The sequence below is a fragment of the Macaca mulatta genome, chromosome 8 (assembly GCF_049350105.2).
Source record: "Macaca mulatta isolate MMU2019108-1 chromosome 8, T2T-MMU8v2.0, whole genome shotgun sequence".
NCBI classification, from domain to species: domain Eukaryota; kingdom Metazoa; phylum Chordata; class Mammalia; order Primates; family Cercopithecidae; genus Macaca; species Macaca mulatta.
This window is the reverse complement of record NC_133413.1, coordinates 91271333-91292984: the sequence shown is the minus strand read 5'-3', so window position 1 is coordinate 91292984 and position 21652 is coordinate 91271333. Positions and strand designations below refer to the sequence as shown.

The 21652-nt window shown below is 40.7% G+C and overlaps 1 protein-coding gene and 1 non-coding gene across 4 annotated transcripts in view; both read left to right on the top strand.

Moving 5' to 3' along the window:
* ZNF704 (zinc finger protein 704) overlaps positions 1–21652 on the top strand; it is a 251462-nt gene that overhangs the window by 118750 nt on the left and 111060 nt on the right.
* On the top strand, positions 15666–15799 carry LOC114680503 (U11 spliceosomal RNA). The gene has a single exon (XR_003732721.1). It is a non-coding gene; the product is annotated as a U11 spliceosomal RNA (small nuclear RNA).

Genomic DNA, 21652 nt, shown 5'->3' with positions numbered 1-21652 from the left:
TCAATACTGGCAGGCACCATCCAATTGGTTGGGGGCCTGGAGAGAACAAATACAGAAGGCCTCTCTCTTTGAGAGCTGGGGCCGACTTTTCTCGTGTTGCCATGGACACCAGAACTTTAGGCTCACCAAACTTTGGACTCCAGGGCTTTCACCAGTGGCCCCCTGGGGCCTGAGGATTTTGACTTAAAACTGAGAGTTACACCATTAGCTTCCCTGGTTCTGAGACCTTTGGACTTGGACTGAACCAGGCTACCCGCATCCCAAGAGTCTCCAGTTTGCAGACAGCCTGTCATGGGACTTCTCAACCACCATAATCCTATGGACCAATTCCCCTAATACATATCTTCTCATATGCATATGCAGTGGGTTCCATCTCCCTGGAGAACCCTGACTGCTACAGATTTGGTATTGGAGAAGCTGAATATCATTCCTTCTTACTGTGTTTCTTATAACACAATGTAAGAGATATATGAAATTATTCTCTTGAAAAAAAGTCAGTGATAAGTTAAGTATACGAGGCTCCCTTAATGGTGAAAGATAAAAGTTTAAAAGCTAATTATTATTGGTACTGCAAAAGCAGAAAATCACTTAATTACAATGGCCAAGCAATAACCAGACTTTCAGTTGGACAGCATATACATAGAAAATTTGCAGACCACAACCACTCTCCAGATGTAAATGCAGTGAGTTTTGAAATCATGGAAGAAGTAAAAACACAACTGAAAAACACAAAAAATCTCCCCTGCTATAATAAGGTTTAGTTCTCTGTCCCCATCCAAATCTCATCTCAAATTGTAATCCCCATGTGTTGAGGGAGGGACATGATTGGATGATGGGGCCGTTTCCCCCATGTTTTCTTGTGATAGTGAGTTCTCATGAGATCTGATGGTTATATAAGCATCTGGGATTTCCCCTGCTGGCACTTCTCTCTCTTGCCATCATGCAAAGAAAGTCCTTGCTTCCCTTTCATCTTCCGCCATGATTATAAGTTTCCTGAGACCTCCTCAGCCATGTGTAACTGTGAGTCGTTCCTTTATAAATTACCCAGTCTGTTATTTCTTTATAATGGTGCGAAAACTGCTATTTCTTTATAGCAGTGTATTTACCAATACAGTAAATTGGTGCCACAGAGAGTGAGGTACTGCTATAAAGATACCCAAAAATGTAGAAGCAACTTTGGAACTGGGTAATGGGCAGAGGTTGGAACAGTTTGGAGGGCTCAGAAGAAGACAGGAAGATGTGGGAAAGTTCGGCCCTTCCTAGAGATTTGTTGAATGGTTTTGACCAAAATGCTGATACTGATGTGGACAATGAAGTCCAGGCTGAGGTGATCTCAGATGGAGATGAGGAACTTACTAGGAAATGGAGCAAAGGTCACTCTTGCTAAGCTTTAGCAAATATACTGGCAGCATTTTGCCCCTGCCCTAGAGATCTGTGTAACTTTGAACTTGAGAGAGATGATTTAGGGTATCTGGTGGAAGAAATTTCTGAGCAGCAAAGCATTCAAGAGGTGACAGATCATAAAAGTTTGGAAAATTTGCAGCCTGACAATATGATAGAAAATAAAAACCTGTTTTCTGGGGAGAAATTCAAGCCTGCTGTAGAAATTTACATAGGTAATGAGGAGCCCAATGTTAATAGCTATGAAATGGGGAAAATGTCTCCAGGACATGTCAGAGACCTTCACGGGAGCCCCTCCCATCACAGGCCCAGAGGCCTAGGAGGGAAAATGGTTTTCTGAGCCAGGTCCAGGGCCCCCCCCGCTGCTGTGTGCAGCCTAGGCACCTCGTGACCTGTGTCCCAGTTGCTCTAGTTATGGCTAAAAAGGTCCAAGATACAGCACAGTCCATGGTTTCAGAGGGTGCAAGGCCCAAGCCTTGGCAGCTTCCATGTAGTGTTGAGCCTGCAGGTGCACAGAAGTCAAGAATTGAGGTTTGAGAACCTCTGCCTAGATTTTGGAGAATGTATGAAAACACCTGGATGTACGGAATGTATGGAAATGCTTGCTGCAGGGGCGGGACCCTCATGGAGAACCTCTGCTGGGGCAATGTGGAAGGGAAATGTGGGGTTGGAGCCCCCACCAGAGTCCCCACTGGGACACTGCCAAGTGGAGCTGTGAGAAGAGAGCCACTGTCCTCCAGACCCCAGAATGGTAGATCCACCAACAGCTGGCACCGTACACCTAGAGAAGCTGCAGACACTCCACACCAGCCCATGAAAGCAACCAGGAGGAAGGTGGTACCCTGCAAAGCCACAGGGGCAGAGCTGTCTAAAACCATAGCAACCCACCTCTTGTATTAGCATGTGCTAGTTGTAAGACATGGAGTCAAAAGAGGTTTTTTAGGAGCTTTAAGATTTAATAACTGCCCCACTGGATTTTGGACTTACATGGGGCCTGTAGCCCCTTTGTTTTGGCCAGCTTCTCCCATTTGGAATGGGAGCATTTCATTTATCCAATCTGTACCCTCATTGTACCTTGCAAGGAACTAACTTGCTTTTGATTTTATAGGCTGATAGGTGGAAAGGACTTGCCTTGTCTTAGATGAGAATTTGGACTTGGACATTGAGTTAATGCTTGAATGAGTTAAGACTTTGGAGGACTGTTGGGAAGGCATGATTGGTTTGGAAATGTATAAAGGACAGGAGATTTGGGAGGGACCAGGGCAGAATAATATGGTTTGGCTGTGTCCCCACTCAAATCTCATCTTGAATTATAATCCCCATGTTTAGGTAGGGACCCCACATGTCAAGGGAGGGAGGTGATTAGATAATGGGGCCAGTTTCCCCCATGCTCTTCTCGTGACAGTGAGTGGGTTCTCATGAGATCTGATGATTTTATAAGCGTCTGGCATTTCCCCTGCTTGCACTTCAGTCTTCTGCCACCATGTGAAGAAGGTCCTTACTTCCCCTTCACCTTCCACCATGATTGTAAGTTTGCAGAGGCCTCCCCGGTCATGTGGAACTGTGAGTTAATTAAACCTCTTTCCTGTATAAATTACCTAGTCTCAGATATTTCTTTATAACAGTATGAAAATAAAGTAATACACCTGCCAAATTATTCAATCACGTATGATTTCTGCCCCTTCACACATAGCATCAATTTGCTATGCGATGTATTTCATTTTCACATCATGTCCAATACTGGAGGTATAAATTGTGTCAAGATTTTTAGAGACATCTAATTCATTTTATGCTTTTTTTTTTTTTTTTTTGCCAATTTGACTTCACAAAAGTGCATTATCACAACGTTGGGTGTAAGCATTGTGCACATATGAAGAAATATTGAAACTTCCTCAGTAAAGGAAGATGTCCTTTTGTACATCTGCATTTGTTAAAGATAAAATTTCTTTAGATCTTGGTTCTTTGGGCAACTGCATATATGTTGCTGACCCACTGAAGTTTTTAACAGATCTCATCAAAAGGCTTAGGTTATCTATCAAGGTATTTCAGATGCCACAGTTACAAAGCTGGGTGCACACAATTACCAACCATAGTGACTTTGTTTACACATTTTGCTTTTTGACCTATTTATAAATATGGTTTGTCTTCTCATAACTTTTACACCTATGTGACCATTGTTAGTATACCTGAGTGTTTATGCTTACCAATATCTGTATATTAATTTCTACCTATGTTATTGTGTAAAGTGGCCTACAACGTATTCTGTCACGTTTTTAGATGTTTCTCAAATCTCCTTTTTAAAAATGTAAATAAAAGTCTCAAGGAATTTTTATTAAGTTATTTTTTCAGAATTATATTTTCAAGATTTTGATCTCTCAGGATTGTGATTTCCAGGATTTTAGACGTTAGGGATTATGATTTTTTGGGATTTCAGTGTTCAGGATTATAGTGTTTAGGACTGTATCTTTCAGGATTATGGCCCAAACCCCCAAAAGGTTAAATTTGTAGTTAGATTTTACGTACCAGTTATTTGAGAGCACCACAAATGTCTGTGACACAAAGAAATTTACCTTTTAACCAATTGTACTAGTTCTTTCCTGCTGCTATAACAAAATAGCTGAGACTGGGGTAAGTTGTAAGAACAGAAACTTATTTCTCACAGTTCTGGAGGCTGAGAAGTCCAAGATCAAGGTGTCGGCATTTGGTATCTGGTGAAGCTGCTCTCTGCTTCCATAATAGCACCTTCTTGCTGTGTCCTCATGTAGTGGAAGAGTGGAAGGGCAAGAGGGTAATTCCTTGCAGCCCTCTTATAAGGGTACTGGTACAGTGTGGATCTGTGTCTCCACCCAAATCTCATGTTGAATTGTAATCCCCAGTGTTGGAAGGTGAGGCCTGGTGGGAGGTGATTGGATCATGGGGGTGGATTTCTTGTGAATAGTTTAGCACCATCCCCGTTGGTGCTGTCCTCATGATAGTGAGTGAGTTCTTGTGAGATCTGGTGATTTGAAAGTGTGCAGCAGTTCCGTGCTCGCTGTCTTGCTTCTGCTCTGGCCATGTGACATGCCTCCTCCCGCTTCACCTTCTGCCATGATTATAAGTTCTCTCTGCAGAAACCAAGAAGATGCCAGCATCATGTTTCCTGTACAGCCTGCAAGACCTATGACTCTTTTCTTTATAAATGAAACCTCTTTTCTTTATAAATTACTCAGACTCAGGTTTTGTTTTTTGTTTTTGGGGGTTTTTTTTTTGAGACAGAGTCTCGCTCTGTCACCAGGCTGCAGTGCAGTGGCACGATCTTGGCTCACTGCAACCTCTGCCTCCTGGGTTCAAGCGATTCTCCTGCCTCAGCCTCCTGAGTAGCTAGGACTACGGGCATGTGCCACCACGCCCAGCTAATTTTTGTGTTTTTAGTAGAGATGAGGTTTCACCATGTTGGCCAGGATGGTCTCGATCTCTTGACCTCATGATCCGCCCACCTCAGCCTCCCAAAGTGTTGGGATTACAGGCGTGAGCCACCGTGCCCGGCCAGGTCTTTATAGCAATGCAAAAACAGACTAATTCAGGTGCTTACCCCATCCATGAGAATTCAGCCTCATTAATCAAAATATCACACTGGATTTTAGGTTCCAATCTGTGAATCTTGGGGACCCCTGTACATTCAAACCATAGTAACAAGTGTATTATTTATTACTGGATAACAAATTTCCACAAATTTAGCAGCTTTAAACCATGCAGATTATTCTCTCGTAGTTTCTGTGGGTCAGGAATCGGGGCACAGCTTAGCTGGATCAACTGCTCATCAGGGTCTTTCTCATGAGGCTAAATTTAAAGTGTCAGCCAGGGCTGGGCGCAATGGTTCATGCCTGTAATCTCAGCACTTTGGGAGGCTGAGGCAAGAGGATCACTTGAAGCCAGGCGTTCAAGACAGCCTGAATAACATAGTAAGACCCCCATCTCTACAAAATGTATTTTTTTAATTAGCTGGGTGTGGTGGTGTACATCTGTGATCAGCTACTTGGGAGGCTAAGATGGGAGGATTGATGGAAACCAGGAGGTTGAGGCTGCAGTAAGCCATGATCAGACCACTGCACTCCTGTCTGGGAAACAGAGCAAGATCCTGTCTCAGAAATAAAATACAGTGTCAGCCAGGGCTGGAGTATCATCTGGAAGCTCAACTGGGGAGGGATCCTCTCCCAAGCTCCCTTACGTGGTTGTTGGCAGGATCCATTTCCTTTTGGGTTGTTGGTCTGAGGGCCTTAATTCCTAGCTGCTATTGACTAGAGTTAGGCCTCTCCTCAGTCTCTTGTTATGTGGGCCTCCCCACCATAACAACTTACTTCATCAAAGCCAGCAAGATGGAAACCCAGTCTATGTAGCCCAATTATGAAGGTGATACATCGTCACCTTTGCCATATTCTCTTGGTTACAAACAAGTCATAGGTCCTGCCACACTAGTAAAGAGGGTATTAAAAAGGGTGTGAACAGTAGGAGGTGAGATCATTGGGGGGGGTATCTTAAAGTCTGCCACACCAAAATGTTGATTTAAATATTACTCACCCAGTCCAAAGCTTGTATGTAGGCGTGAGATATTTTGCTAGTGGGGGAAAAAAAGGTCCTGGGGAAAAAAAAAAAAAAAAAGCCCATGCTTAAATATAATGTGACTCTAGGGTCCATCGAAAGTCTACAAAGCTGAACAGTCTAGTTAACTGCTCAGGTGCCCACAGTCCCTAATCAGTCACATTAAAAGCTGTTATGCTTGTGTTTCTACTCCTTGCATTCATTCTATGTGACTCATTCATAATAGATACTAAGTGCTGAATAGATTAATGTTTTTTAAATCTAGTGTTTCTCCGTGGTGGGAAGCAGTATAGTGTACCAGTTCAGAGCATGAACTTTGGAGTCAGAAAAACCTGGGATCACTTGCTTCCTTTGCCACTTACTTGCTATATAACCTTTGGCAAGTTACTCAAATTCTCTAAGGCTCAGTTTCTCTATAAAATGGGGATAGTACTACCATATTTTATTACATCTAAGGCACTATGTATTTTAAGATACAGCATTATTTTCTGTGTGATTCATAAAGAAAAATAATGCTGCCAATTAAACTGTGATATAACTTGATTATAAAATGTACCCTGATTTCAAACATATTAAAATATGAAAAAAATGTATGCTTTAGAATTGATGAAATGCAAGGATGCCTACCTTTTGTGGTTTTGATAAATTTAAATGAGATAGTACACGTAAGACACTTAGTATACGTATCTTTCATATAGTAAGAGCCTAATAAGTATTAGCTATTTTATTATTAGCAATTATGGTCCTCTTCTTGCAAACTCTTAAAATGAGTCATTATATTTTGCTTTCTTTTCTAATATTTGAAACTGAGTTATAGAACAGATCTACAAAACCATTGTTGGTTTTTTTCAAAGAAGGAGGGAGATACTAACAAAATGGCTGTCACAGACCAGATGATGTATAATGACCTGTAGTTCTGTGCAAAATGCTTAATAAGTGTGACACTTGACAAAGGCCTTTGTGTGGAAGGTGTGCTTCCCACACTTCATCAATCTCTTAAGCGAAGGTAGAATAAAGGCCCAAATTATGCTCAGCAATTCAACAGGTCGAGAGCCAGCTTTTAATGCCCCTCTGCTCCGCTTGCCTGTTCCTGTGATAACTGATAATTTGGTGACTAGCTGAGCCATTGCTCCACTGTGAACTGAAGGAAACCCTTTATATCTGAGACTGGAAATACTTCCGATGACAATGAAGATGTATTTGAAGCAATGTGATATTGATACAAATTGCTCCAAAGGCACAGCTATAATATACCAACATAGGAGGCCAAAGTCTGGACCATGAGTGTTATCTGTTAAATTGGCCATAGGTATAAGAAACAAAGCCCAGTGCACTTCAATTACAGTCATGTGTCACTTAACTATGGGGATAGGCATTCTGAGAAATGCGTCATTAGGCAATTTTGTCATTGTGCAAACATCATAGAATACTTAACACAAACCTTGATGATATAGCCTACTATACAGCTAGGCTATATGGTCTAGCCTGTTGCTCCCAGGCTACAAACTTGTACAGCATGTTATTGTACTGAATACTGTAGGTAATTGTAACACAATAGTATTTGTGTATCTAAATCTAAACATTAAAAAGGTACAGTAAAAAATATAATATAAAGGATTAAAAATGGTATACCTGTATAGGGCATTTACCATGAGTGGAGCTTGCAGGACTGGGGGCTGTGTTGGGTGAGTCAGTGAGTGAGTGGTGAGTGAAGTGAAGGGCTAGAACCTTATTGTACACTACTGGAGACTCTAAAAACACTGTACACTTAGGCTACACCAAATTTATTTTTTAAAATTTTCTTTCTTCAGTAATATAGTAACCTTAGCTTACTGTAACTTTCTTAGTTTATAAACATTTAAGGGTTTTTTTTTAACTTTTTGACTCTTTTAATAACACTTAGCTTAAACCACAAATACATTATATAGCTATACAAATATATTTTCTTTACATCCTTAGTCTATAAGCTTCTATTTTAAAATTTTTTAATTTTTCACATTTTATACCATTTTGCTGAAAACGTAAGACATAAATACACACATTAGTCTGGGCCTGTACAGGCAGGATTATCAATATCATTGTCTTCCACCTCCACATCTTGTTCTACTGGAAGGTGTTCAGGGGCAATACCATACATGGAGCTGTCATCTCCTATGATAGCAGTGCCTTCTTCTGAAAACCTCTAAAGGACCTGCCTGAGGCTGTTTTATGGCTAACTTTTGTTTTTACATAAGTAGAAGGACTGTATTCTGAAATGACAGTAAAAAGTACAGTATGGTAAGTACTAGCCAATAGGAATTTTTCAGCTCTATTATAATCTTACAAGATAACCATGGTACATGACTGTCTATGGAAGGACAACTGGCCACTCATGAGTGTCCTTGGCCACCTTGAGAGACTTCATAATACCTGCCCCTTTGCACACTGTTCTTGCTGCCTAATTGCCTGTGTGCCTAGCTGAACTGTAAGCTTGCAAAGGGCAGTGACTGTGTGTCCTGCTTGCCATTTTTTCTGCAGTAACTAGCACTCAGAAGGTTCTTAAATCATCACTTGGTGAATGCATGAACACTGTTTAACCTCAGGCAAAGAAGTGAATTACATATAATGATGCCAGACTTTATCAAAATTCAAATAATAATCATTTTTTTATTCAGTACATATTCGTCAAAATTATGGTTTGTGGTCTGCCATTAATAAGACATGTTCTTTAGGTTGTTAAACCAAGTGAGTTTCTGAAAAACAGGTATTGTGACAACTGGAAGTGCATATAGAGAAATTGTTCCAAACGACCTGTTCCTCAGTTTTATGCCGTATTATGGGGCAGTATATGAACCTCTTCATTTTCAAACACATAAACACAGTGGGTCGCTTAAGCTTATAGTCTCAATTGGCTAGTCTGTAAAATGGAAATGATAATAATACCTCCTCGTGGGGTTGATATAAAGATAAGATTAAATTGTATCTTTTAAATAATAATATCCCTGGTACATAATCAGCAATGAATGAGTAGTAAATAACAATATCATCATTGTTTCCATTGTAATGGAAACTTATGTGTTCACAGATCTGGTGCCAGGAAACTTTGGTTGTTCTTGGAGTGAGATACAGTGCTCTTGGATATTTCTCTCTTGAGATCCAAAAGACTTGGGTTTCTGGTGCAGCAACATGTGTTCTTTGAGGGGCTCTGATGATACTATGGAGAGCTATATATATATATATTTTTGTTTTGTTTTGTTTTGAGACGAAGTCTCCCTCTGTTACGCAGGCTGGAGTGCAGTGGTGTGATCACTTCTCACTGCAGCCTTGCTGTTCCAGGCTAAAGCCATCCTCCCTTCTCAGCCTCTCAAGTAGATGGGACTACACATGTGCACCAGCATACTCAGCTGATTTACTGATTTTTTTTTTTAGAGATGGGGTCTTGATGTGTTGTGCAGGGCTGGTATTGAACTTCTGAGTTCAAGTGATCCTCCCTCCTTGGCCTCCCAAAGTGCTGTAATTACAGATGTGAGCCACCATGGCTGGCCTTCAGCTACATTTTGCTATAACATGAACTGCTGTTTGGGGGTACTGTTGTTTGTGCATTTCTTTCCTAAAATATTCAGTGTCCTGGGACTGAGTTTTGGAAAATGGTAAAGCCCAGTCATGTGAAGCCATGGTTCTCAAGCCTGGCTGCACGCTGAAATCACCAGGGGAGGCAGGGAAGCACTACAGATGCCTGGATTCTACCTAGAACTCAGTACTTGGAATAGTTCAGATTGAACCTGGATGAGCAGTATTGAGAACCTGAGATTTAGAGACACTGGGAATCACTGTTTCTCAGTAGTCATGTCTGTTTTCCTCAGCTGGACCCATTCTGTTCTGTTTTTTGGGTTGTTTGTTTGTTTGTTTGTTTTTGAGGTAGAGTCTCAGTCACCCAGGCTGGAGTGCAGTGGCATGATTTCGGCTCACTGCTGCCTCCACCTCCCAGGCTCAAGCAATTTTCCTGCCTCAGCCTCCCGAGTAGCTGGGATTACAAGCACCTACCACCACGGCTGGCTAATTTAGTAGAGACAGGGTTTCACCATGTTGGCCAGGCTGGTCTTGAACTCCTGACCTTGTGATCTGCCCGCCTTGGCCTCCCAAAGTGCTCAGATTACAGGTGTGAGCTACTGTGCCCAGCCCTGTTATTTCTTTTCTTTCTTTCTTTCTTTTTTTTTTAAGTGTTTTATTTGCTTTGGATTTCAATAGATCCTGGATATATCCTGGAAGTCGAGTGGATGCAAATGTTAAGCCATGGTAGGAAGGGACACTATGGAAGGAGTGACACAATTGAGTGCCTCCTTGGTGCTAGACCTGTGATGAACTTTTACCCTGTTATCTTCTGTTAATTGTTGTTAATTTTTTGCTAATTTACTATATTGGTCAGATTAGGCTAGGTCTGCCATGGTGACAAGCAGCCCCAAATCTCAGTAGACTTAAACAGCAAAGTCTTTAATATATTTCTGGCTTATGCTTCATGTCCATCCAGGATTCAGGTAAATGTAGCGAGAAAGAGAACACAGAGAACTGAGCACCAACGTTAGAGAAGCAACACTTGTCACTTCTGCTCACGTTCCATTGACCCAAGCAGATCATGGGGTCATGCCTAACTGCAGGGGAACAGGGCTTACAATCTACCCTAGGCCTCGAAGGAGGAGGCCTTGTGAACAGTCTTTTAAGACCTGAACAATGAGAATGGTTTTTTGTTTGGCAGCAAGTCAGTTTCTTTTTGCATTTATCCATTTATGAAATCCCAAACCAGAATAGGTATTATATGGAACTATTCTGGGGCTTTCAGAAGTGTTCATATTTCATATCAAGTGGAGTTAATTTGCATACATACATATCATTTCGTAATTTTAAGAAATTTTGTGGAGGATTTTCAAAAGAAATTTAATACTTGTTTTAATTTTCTGTTATAATTTTAGCATGGGAAAATGGCTGCAAAGCTGCAGATATTTTTGTTCTTTCCTTTTCTATATTTGTTGAACTAGTTAGAGGTGACTGCACATACCAGTGCAGAGGAAATACTTACCCAAACCACTAAATGGCTGTCCTGCTTGGTGTTGCATTTGTGGGAGATACTGGCTGTCCTGTTAGTATTCTACATTACTGAGCACTCAGCACCATGACAAGATATTAAACTGAAAGAAATGTTAAAATTAGTTCAGAAAATACAATCGTAAGGAAAAGAAAAAACAGGAAGAAGAAAGTCAGGAAAGACCCTTTAGGTTTGGGAGTAGACAGGAGAGATGTTTGTTTTGCTCATTTCTGATAGACAGTGGCACTCCACAGTTCGAAGCCAAGTAAGACTGGCAGCTGCTTGCTCAGGGTGTACACACTAAGGTCTCTGCCTGCATCACTTCTCCTGGAAGTGAAGAGCCCTGAAATTCCCAGACGCTAGATGTTCATGTAGCAAAACAGCAAATGCTAGAGAGCATCTCTCATGGGGTCTGCCTTTGAGGATCGGAGAGGCCTGGCTATTTAGCACTGCGTATTTTTTCCATCAACTCTGTAGCTGACTTTGGGCTTTAACTTTTCTCAGAGGTTACTACATGTTTGGGGAAGCTGACAGCCCCAGCATGGATGATATTACTTTAAACATTTTTAAAACATTCTGTCCTTTTCAGATAACTTTGCTTCATTACTTCCTTCTTTATAAAATGTCCCCTTAGAGAGTAGGACACGTTTTATTCATTAGAATTGGAAGGGGAAAAAAGCATTCCATTCTTTAGAGCCACATCCAGTGTTCACTGCTTTTGAAGAAGGAGGGATGTTTGACACAGAAATGCATCAATGGGGAAGGCCACATTTAACTTTTGTTGTTTGGGCTCAGCACTGGAACCAAACCAGTTTTTCTTGTCCCCCCCCCCTTTTTTTTTCCTTTGGTCCAAGTGGCAGAAGGCCCAGAAATATAAGTTTGCATTGCCAAGAGATGGCTCTAAATATAGTGCTGGTGGGCAGGAAGATTGTTTCCTCATGAATGCAACTGGTGTGTGCTGTATACTCCTTGCCCTCCTCCAGCGGGAAGGAAGAGTTTGGCTTTGCTGCACCACAAGCCTCAGGCCCTCCTGGCTGGAGGAGTTTAGAAACAGGAGCCTGGGCAGATTTGCTTTGCACTGTCATCTCCAGCCAAGACGTGCAGATCAAACAGTCACTACCTAGCTGGCTGTTTTATTCTTTAGGATTTAGGAGTATAATTAAACACGTAACAGTGGCCAGCTTTTAGAGACTGGGAAGAAAGCATTGTGTATGCCTTGTTTAAACACAGATTGTTTGTAAAAGGTATAAAAAAAAACACGTTGCTTTGCCTTGTGTTTGCTTGGAAATACAGGAGGAGTTGGCTGGCTACTGTCTACCAGCCAGCTTTGAAACGTGAATACTTTTTACTTTTTCACCAGGGCAGCATTTTGCTCTTTCCTACTGCAACTGAAAGGAAATGGAACTGGTGGGATTATTAGACTGGCTTGAAAATGCTAACTTTAAAAGATTTTTTTTTTTTTTTTGCCCAGACATGGTGGCTCAGGTCTGTATTCCCAGCACTTTGGGAGGCCAAGGTGGGCAGATCACCTGAGGTCGGGAGTTTGAGACCAGCCTGACCAACATGGAGACACCCCGCCTCTACTAAAAATACAGAATTAGCCAGGCGTCAGGACGCAGGCCTGTAATCCCATCCACTAGGGAGGCTGATGCCAGAGAATCACTTGAACCCGGGAGGTGGAGGTTGCGGTGAGCCGAGATTGCACCATTGTACTCCAGCCTGGGCAACAAGAGCAAAACTCCATCTCAAAAAAAAAAAAAAAAAAGATTTTTTTTTTAAGTTTACCCCCAAAGCAGAGCAGTCTAGCATTATAAAGAGCTTGACTCAAAACCTCCTACTGTTCTCTTGCCCTCAGCAATTAAATAAAATATACTTTGAAACCTCAGCTTGTAGATCAGATTGCCCCAAAGGGATGGAGAGAGCTGGTTTGATCATTGTATTGGTCCAGTTCCTTGATAAAGGTTTACTTTATCTTTTCTTTTTTTTTTTTTTTTTTTTTATCTTTTTTCCTTGGCAGTGGATATAAAATGACAGCTTTGCAGATTAATGTTGGTTTGGCTTTTATGGTAAAAGCTTATTATGCCTAAGGAAATACTGCAAAGTAGCCAGTGCATTTATATAATGAAATCATCTGTGTTGAATGTATTAGCATTGAATAATTAAACTCAGCCTATAGTTGGTTCTAAAACGCAGTGCTTCTTAACAAGAGACTGTTAACTTAATAACAAGCAACGGGTAGATCTCATCTCAGAATCCTGGCTGGGGCTGGGCACGGTGGCTCACGCCTGTAATCCCAGTACTTTTGGAGACAGAGGTGGGTGGATCACCTGAGGTCAGGAGTTCGAGACCAGCCTGGCCAACTGGTGAAACCCTGTCTCTACTTAAAAAATTACAAAAATTAGCTGGGTGTGGTGGTGAGCACCTGTAATCCCAACTACTTGGGAGGCTGAGAATCACTTGAACCCAGGAGGCGGAGGTTGCAGTGAGCCAAGACTGCACCACTGCACTCCAGCCTGGGTGACAAGAACAAAACAAAAAAAAGAATCCTGGCTGACTTCAAGTCATGCCACTCACACCACTTGAAGGAGAGCAAAATAGTGATTTTTGATGCTGAAAGATCACACTTTAGCATCAAGCAATTTCGGGAATCTTTACATGTATGTACTTTTAGATTCCACTGATTGGGAAAATGCAAAGGAGAAACAGCTGGTGGAAATTAATGCTTATGTATGAATTTTTATTTTACTCATTATAATACCTTCCACGTATATTTGGAAAATAATTCAAATATGTGGTGGGTAAATTGCAGCACCTGAAACAGTGCTTGCCTCATATTAGCATTTGGTAAATAGTTTTGACTGAAAATTAAACATTGTTCAGTCAGGAGACTGTTGTTAGTGTCCAAGCAGACTGACAGAAACTTCAGACCCACAGGTTAGAAACCAAGATCCAATCTATTTCTCTTCCTCTCTTCCTTATAGGGCTCTTGCGTTGTCACTGTAAACAAAGACCAGGAAAGAACCAGCACACTGGCCCAGGGAGTCATTCTTTGGTCAGGGAAGGGCACCCTAGCAGTGAGAAGTAGTTTGCTGCCCACCTAGCTTTACAGTGTGATTATTTATGTGATTTCAAGCTGACAGTTTAAAGACTTCCTCCGCCTTGCCTCTTCTGTAATAAATATGTCCAGATATTAAGATTTGAGTGGTTAAAAAAAAGCAAAACTTTTCCCATTAACATTGTTTTGTTAAAACAGGTTATCTACGTTGCGGGAATAAACATTTTCCCACACAAGAATTATTAGAGTGATTCGTTCGTAAATATTTTTATTTTTCCTAAACTGATTTTTAGTCGAAAAGATTTGTTTAGGAACAGTCACCCCAAGATGTCTTCAGAGATTCCTGAACTCCTCAGCGCTGTGCTGTCCAGGATAGTAGCCGCACATGGCTTTTGACCATCTGAGATGATGCTAGTCGGAACTGGGATGTGCTAAAAATTTAAAATAAGGCCGGGTGCAGTGGCTCACACCTGTAATCCCAGCACTTTGGGAGGCCGAGGCAGGTGGATCACCTGAGGTCAGGTGTTCAAGACCAGCCTGGCCAACATGGTGAAACCCCGTCTCTACTAAAAACACAAAATTTGCCAGGTGTGGTGGTGTGCACCTGTAATCCCAGCTACTTGGGAGGCTGAGGCAGGAGAATTGCTTGAACTCAGGAGGCAGAGAGTGCAGTAAGCCGAGATCACGCCATTGTACTCCAGCCTGGGCAACAAGAGCGAAACAACTTCTCAAAAAAAGAAAAAAAAAAGAAAAGTTTAAAATACATGCTGGATTTTGAAGAGTTGTATGAGGAAAAGGATATAAATTATCTTGTCAATTTTTAATATTGATTTGACATTGAAATATTTTGCGTATGTTATACTAAATAAGATATGTTATTAAAATTAATTTCTCTCTCTTTTTTTTTTTTAGTGTAGCTACCAGGAAATTCAGAATTACGTATGTGGCTTACGTTGTGTTTTTATTGGGTAGCATAGAATTAGAGTTTGAGGAGATCCCAGCCCTCTGAGTCAGAGTGAGAAATCATCCCTGGCCTCCAGTTGCACACAAGTTGACAGTCATTGCTTGTGGTGCCAACCCTGTTCCATGTTGCAGCTGCCTGGGGGGATGTATGAGGACTGTGAGACCATACCTTGGCTGTGCAGGCAGGAATATCCTGAACTCCTGGCCTGATACCATTTGCCCATCCAGGAGGAGTTCTCGATTAGCCTAAAGGATAGTTAACTAGAAGCTTCCAGGGCGCAGGACTAAGTTCAAGTTAATGTTAAGGTGATTCTGTGAGAAGGCAAACACCTTATACAGTGCAGGTGAGGGAAGATTCACGCACCTGGAACCATCCAGGCTGGTTGAGTTCGGCCTGATAAATCACCTCTGGTAAAGAGGCAAGGAGGGTCCACCCCTGGTTCAGTTACTGACACCTTAGGTAAAGTCACAGGCCAATGTCCTGCTGCTCTCCACAGGGACCCTTTTCCTTGGAAGTGATTTACCAAATGCTAATTGAGTGTTTGTTAAATGTTTACTGTGGGCCAAGCACTAGGTTTTTCTCTATGCATTAAACGTGTGAATAAAGGGAAAAAGGGCTTCTGTCTTGAGTGGCACACATAGGACAACTCGATTTCTCTTCATGCAGAATAAACATCAAGAGATTTTGGAAGCATAATTTTTTGGTAGTTGGGCAGCGGGTGATCATTGGTCCCAGCACCCTTACTCCTTGTCTAAATCAGAGGTTGCAGCTCTGGTCATGTTATATTGGACGATTCCACACACTAAACCTATGTAGTAGATCCTGCCCCACCTCAGGGCTATGTGGTATGATATATACTGTCTCCACACTGTGCAACTGCATACTATCTTATTGGTTTAAATGGTGTAGGTGACCATAACACAACGGCAAGCATCCTGTGTATATAAGTACAGAAAAGATACAGTAAAAATCACTGTAAAAGACAAAAAGTGGGGCCAGGTGCAGGGGCTCACACCTGTAATCCCAACACTTTGGGAGGCTGAGGCAGGAGTATCTCTTGAGGCCAGGAATTCAAGACCAGCCTGGTGAACATAGTGAGACCCCATCTCTACGAATAAAAGAGTAAATAAAGGACTCCTAATCTACTAGGGAGGTGAAGGCTGTTGGTCATTTGCAGGTAGTTAAAATTATATAGTTGTTAGGAAGTAGATGGGGCCATTCAGTTGTGGGCACAGGGGCTGAACTCACATCACACCTCACTCATTAGTAGATGACCATAGATATCAAATTGCTTTAAACGAGTTTCTGCGTCTTCACTGCTGAATCCCCAGCACCAGGAAACGTGATTGGAACCATTAGTTGCTAAATAAATAATTTGTTGAATGAACCAATGTTTGAATGGAATTTCTGCATTTCTCCTACTCCCCAGAAAAAAGGGCCTGACCATGTCTTTCAGAGGCAGCCTAGAAGTTGGAGAAGATGTCTCAGAACTAGTCAACTTCCTTCTTCTCTCCCTTCCTCCTTTCTTAACTTCCTTCCAAATTTTGGTGTCTTTCCTGACTCTAAGCCAAGTTCCCCTCACCAGTCTGTCTTTCTGTTTCCAGAACTTTTTCCTACTATCTTCCTTGGGTTCTTTCCACCCAAGAATAAGTTGCTTTCACTCTTGCTGTTTGCTACAGCAATGCCCATTCCCCTACCATTTCCACTAGTCTAAAATACGGATTTTACACAGTGTTTTAAAAAGTGATGTTGCTAATACATTGGTTTGGGCCTGGCATCAGATAGCTGCCTCCTACTGTTGGTCAGTTTCTCCCTTCAAGGAACAAAAACTCCCCATTCTCACTTCACCAGACACATTTCTTCTGTTTACATGAGGCTCTCAAGCATACTTAGGCTGGAGAAGAGGGTTCCATTAGACTTTGCATGGTGCCCACTTTTATTATACCAATTATTTTGTTCTGGTTATATATTTGCCATTATTTTGGGAATGGGCATTTCTACATCACAATCTCTTTTCTTCTGACAATCCAGGAAACATCTCTGACATCTGACTATAAAACAGATATTTTTGAAGATGGAGTATAGCCTTCACATAAAGCCTTGCTGTTTGTAGGAGAATTGCTATATCTAACAACTATTGCAACTTCCCAAGAGGAAAATGAAGTGCTTTAAACATTTTTTTCACTGTGGCTCACGCCTGTAATCCCAGCACTTTGGGAGGCCGAGGTGGGCGGATCCCGAGATCAGGAGATCAAGACCAGCCTGGCCAAGGTGAAACCCTGTCTCTACTGAAATACAAAAAATTAGCCAGGCATGGTGGCATGCACCTGTAGTCCCAGCTACTCAGGATGCTGAGGCAGGGGGCTCGCTTGAATCGGGGAGGTGGGGGTCGCAGTGAGCCGAGATCGCGCCATGCACTCCAGCCTGGCGACAAGAACAAGACTCCATCTCAAAAAAAAAACAAACATTTTTTTTCAAAAATCTACTTAAATGGTTCAAAGTTCTTGTGGTTGGAGTGGCTTTCATCATAATTGCTGATGCAATCATAAAGTCTTCAGTCAGCCTGAGTGTACACCATGGAATGAGGATGTGCTGAATGTAGCCTGTATTTCTCTAATGACATCTGTCATCCAAGTTTATTTTAATGCCACAGTATTTGGAAAGAGGAATTTACTAAGCCCTTGTCCCCAGTCTCACTCCCTACTTCCATTTTTCAGAGGTTTGTGTAGCATATAAAATAAAAGAGCAAATGCAAATCAAAAGTCTTCCAGCAGAGCTAGTGTTTTGTACTGTTTTGTAGTTCTGGCTATTTATGGTATAAACTATATTCAAGTCCCATGAACAGGGCTTTTCAATTAGCTTGAAAAAAATTATTAAATGTTTGGTGGGTACCAGAATAGCAAGATTCATGGTTATTTGGAAGGCCTGTTTTATGCTTTGAGGCCACTGTGGCCTACCACAGAGCCTACACTGCAGACTGTGAATTTAGCAAATCCCAGGGACTTGCCTGGAAGTCAGAATTGGTCCCATATGATTAAAAACAATTTATTCAAGTACCCAGTTTCTTCAAGCAGAAAGTTAGAAGTGTTGGGATCAAGGAAGCAGATAAGGAAAGTCCAGATGAAGCACATATTAGGAAGACAGCATATTGTCAAAGAGAGTATAAAGTGGATTCAGGACTACACAGTGATTTTCCAGTTTAATACTATTGCCTTTAAAGTAGAAATAGTGCTGCTTTATATTATGAAGGACTTTATGGACTGATTGATGTGTACTTTCCCAACTATATTTTCATTTCACCTTACTAATAATGTGAATCGTGAGGACCTTTTGCCTGGTTTACTCTGCAGACTGCATTTAAATGCCTTTCTCCAGGAAGCCTTCTCTGACTCACCCCTGAGACCAATCTCCTTGCCACCCAGGACTGAGTTCCCTATTGCCCATAACAATGGGTCCTGATCCCTCTCACAGTACCAAATTCACATGATTATTTGTCTGCTGCCCCCATCAGACTTGTAAAAGTACTTGAAAACATAGGTTCTATCTAGTTGGTTCTTGTACTGCCAAACTTAGTATAATACCCAGCGTGTCATAGGTGCTGAATTTACTTGAACTGTGGAGGCAAAAATGAGGTTCAGAAAACTTAAACATCTTGCCCAAGGTGCTAGAATGTGAACCCCATAAGAGTAAAGCCTCAAACTGTCACATTCAGCACAATATCCCCAACATCTAGAAGAGTGCTTTGCACAGAGTAGGTCCAAAAAAGGTTGAATGGTAATAGACCAGGACTTAAACCCAGGTCTGCCCTATCGAAACCCTGTACTTTTTAATATTACATCCAAAAATAGATACTGTGCTTTCTCTTCAGATGGTATAAATCTTTCGCCTTTTATTATACATCCAAAAACATGAAAGGCGATCGAACCTATTTAATAAGCTCCTCCCACATGCTCAACCCTGTGTAAGGGACTTTCTTGTTTATGATTTTATTTAATCTTTCCAACAGTGCTGGAAACATTGTATGAGGTTACATTTCACTTGGGTTAATACCTGAAAGCATAGAGTAGGCATTTAATTTTATAAGAAGTTGTCAGTTTCCCAAAGTGTTGGTTCCATTTTACAATCTTCACAACAATCCTGAGAAGGTCTGAGTTGTGAGAAAGTCCGAGCTGTCCTAGGAAATTAAATCTACTTTCCCTTGACAGAAATATATTTAATCAGTTAAGAGTAGTTGAGACGATTTTGATGTTTTCCTTATCTTGCCAAAGGGCCTGCTTGTTCCTGTTTTGTACACTCTGTCTTTAGAATCTGCGTGGTTCTGAGCTCGTGTTTGACTTCATTTTGAAGTACAATGTTTTTGCAGCTGTAATCTGATATGTGGAATTTGGTCATGCTCATGTGCATTTACTGGTATTTTCAGATATGAAAGCACTTCCAAAATTATAAAAAGAGGAATTGCAGAGGAATATTTTTAATGGACACATTCATATATAGTAATCCCCTTGTTGTGATATGCATGTTTTCTAGCAAAGTTGATTGTACTTTTTATAGAGTATTCTATTATTTACAAGCTTAAGGTATATCACTTACTTAAAACTTTGGTTGAGGTGGGTGGCTAGTCTATTAAGATACTGGGTATTATCCATACGTAATGGTATTTCTCCTGAAGATGTCATTTCCCCCTCATAGTTAAATTTACCCTCAGAGCATTTTTCTAGTCCTGGAACTTAGCTGCATAGTTGCCACAGCCCTACCAACCAAAACTAAGCAATTTCTCCCTGTGCTTGAGAATTCCTTGAATTGAAATTTCTCTATCTTGACTATCTATAAAGCTTAATATAGTCTCTATCTATAAAGACTATAATATAGTCTCTATAAAGCTTAATATAGTCTCTATCTTGACTATCTATAAAGCTTAATATAGTCAATGGTAACATTGCAGAAGTAGGGGCTGCCATCAAAACTACAATGTGATGTGGCTTTAAAATTCCATAGGAGTCCAGAAAGAGGTAAAACTATGTAGTTCCTGGATTATGACTTTGGAAATTTGAAATGTTTGTATCAAATAGATTGAGACACTGATACCTATATTTACGGCAAAACTAAGGAAAAAACAGAATGCTGCAGGAGATTGTAGGAATAGAAGAAATAGGTGTCCTCTTAAAGCACACAGTTTTTACTCTAAACTTACTTAAACATTTTAAAAATTGATCATTCAGATTGTAAATGTTTTTCTTAATTATTGACCATAGATTTTTTAAAGTACAGTTTTTAACGCATACAAGTGTCATTTCTGTTTTGTATTACTTTCATTTTCTCATAGCCATTTACTACTACAAGGGAATAAGTAAAAATTTAGGTACTTATGAGCTTTGAGGATCAGTAAAAAATAAAGACATAATCTGTTTGTCTTCTAGTTTAAACCACAGAATTAGCTACTTGAACGTTTAATATTGGTTAGTTCATGTGTGTCTCCTCATTACTTCTGGCCTCCCCAATGGTAAAAGGGATGGTCCATTAGTTAAGCGCATTATTTTGAGCAAAGATCACCCTTTCCCTGGCTCTGTGCATTTAAAAAAGCTATTTGTGCCAGTTGAGTGCACTTGTGAATTGTGATGAAGATGTCATGCACTAATTTGCAGCCAGATTAGATTATGACAAATTTAGCAGGGATGACACGATTATTTGAATGGAGATTTGAAATTTTTCATGATTTGAAAGTCCCTGAGCCCTTTATTCTCATGAATGATTATACTCTGCAACAAGGGAGACTATATTTAATGATGTGATTAGCAGTTTGTGACATATTTCATTTTGTGTTCTCATGTGATTGAGTTACTTTCAAATAGTACCTTGGGGAGATGAATTAACTGTTTTAGTGCCCTAGGATTTAGTTTAATGAAGTACTTGTCTCCATGTTACTTCAATGTTCTAGAACAGTGCCATCCAAATATATATATATGTAATGTTGTGAGACACATGTTAAATTTTTCATTTTTAAAAAGTGAAAAGAAATAGGTGATATTAATTTGAATAATATAAATTTAACCACTGTGTCTAAAATGTTATTTCAATATGTAATCAGTATTTTAAAAATATTAGTGATGCAGTTTAGATTATTTTTTTTAGTATGTCTTAGAAATCTGGTGTTTATTTTAAACTCACAGTACATCTCAATTCAGACTAGCCACATTTCAAGTCTAGAAAAGATCTCCCTGTCTTGCAGTCTGGAAGCCTCACACTGGGTTTTGCTATGAAAATTACTAAGTCTTGTTTTTTCTTAGAGTCACATTTCACTATCTTTAAGTCTTGAGATCATTGAAAAGGGAAGTTTTGATCATTACAAAAGCCAGCACTTACTGAACCATCCACTGTGTGAAGCATGTTACATCTTTTCATTATCTAATTTAATTTTCACAGGGACCCTATAAAGTTAGACATCTCTATCTCTATGTTACACATGAGGAAATTGAGACACAGAGATTGATCTACCTGTTTGAGGTAACATTGGGTAGTAGGAGGCACAGTCAGGATTCCAATCCAGGTTTGCTGGGCCCACCCCCAGCTCTCTGCTGAGAAAGGAATGGAGACTCCA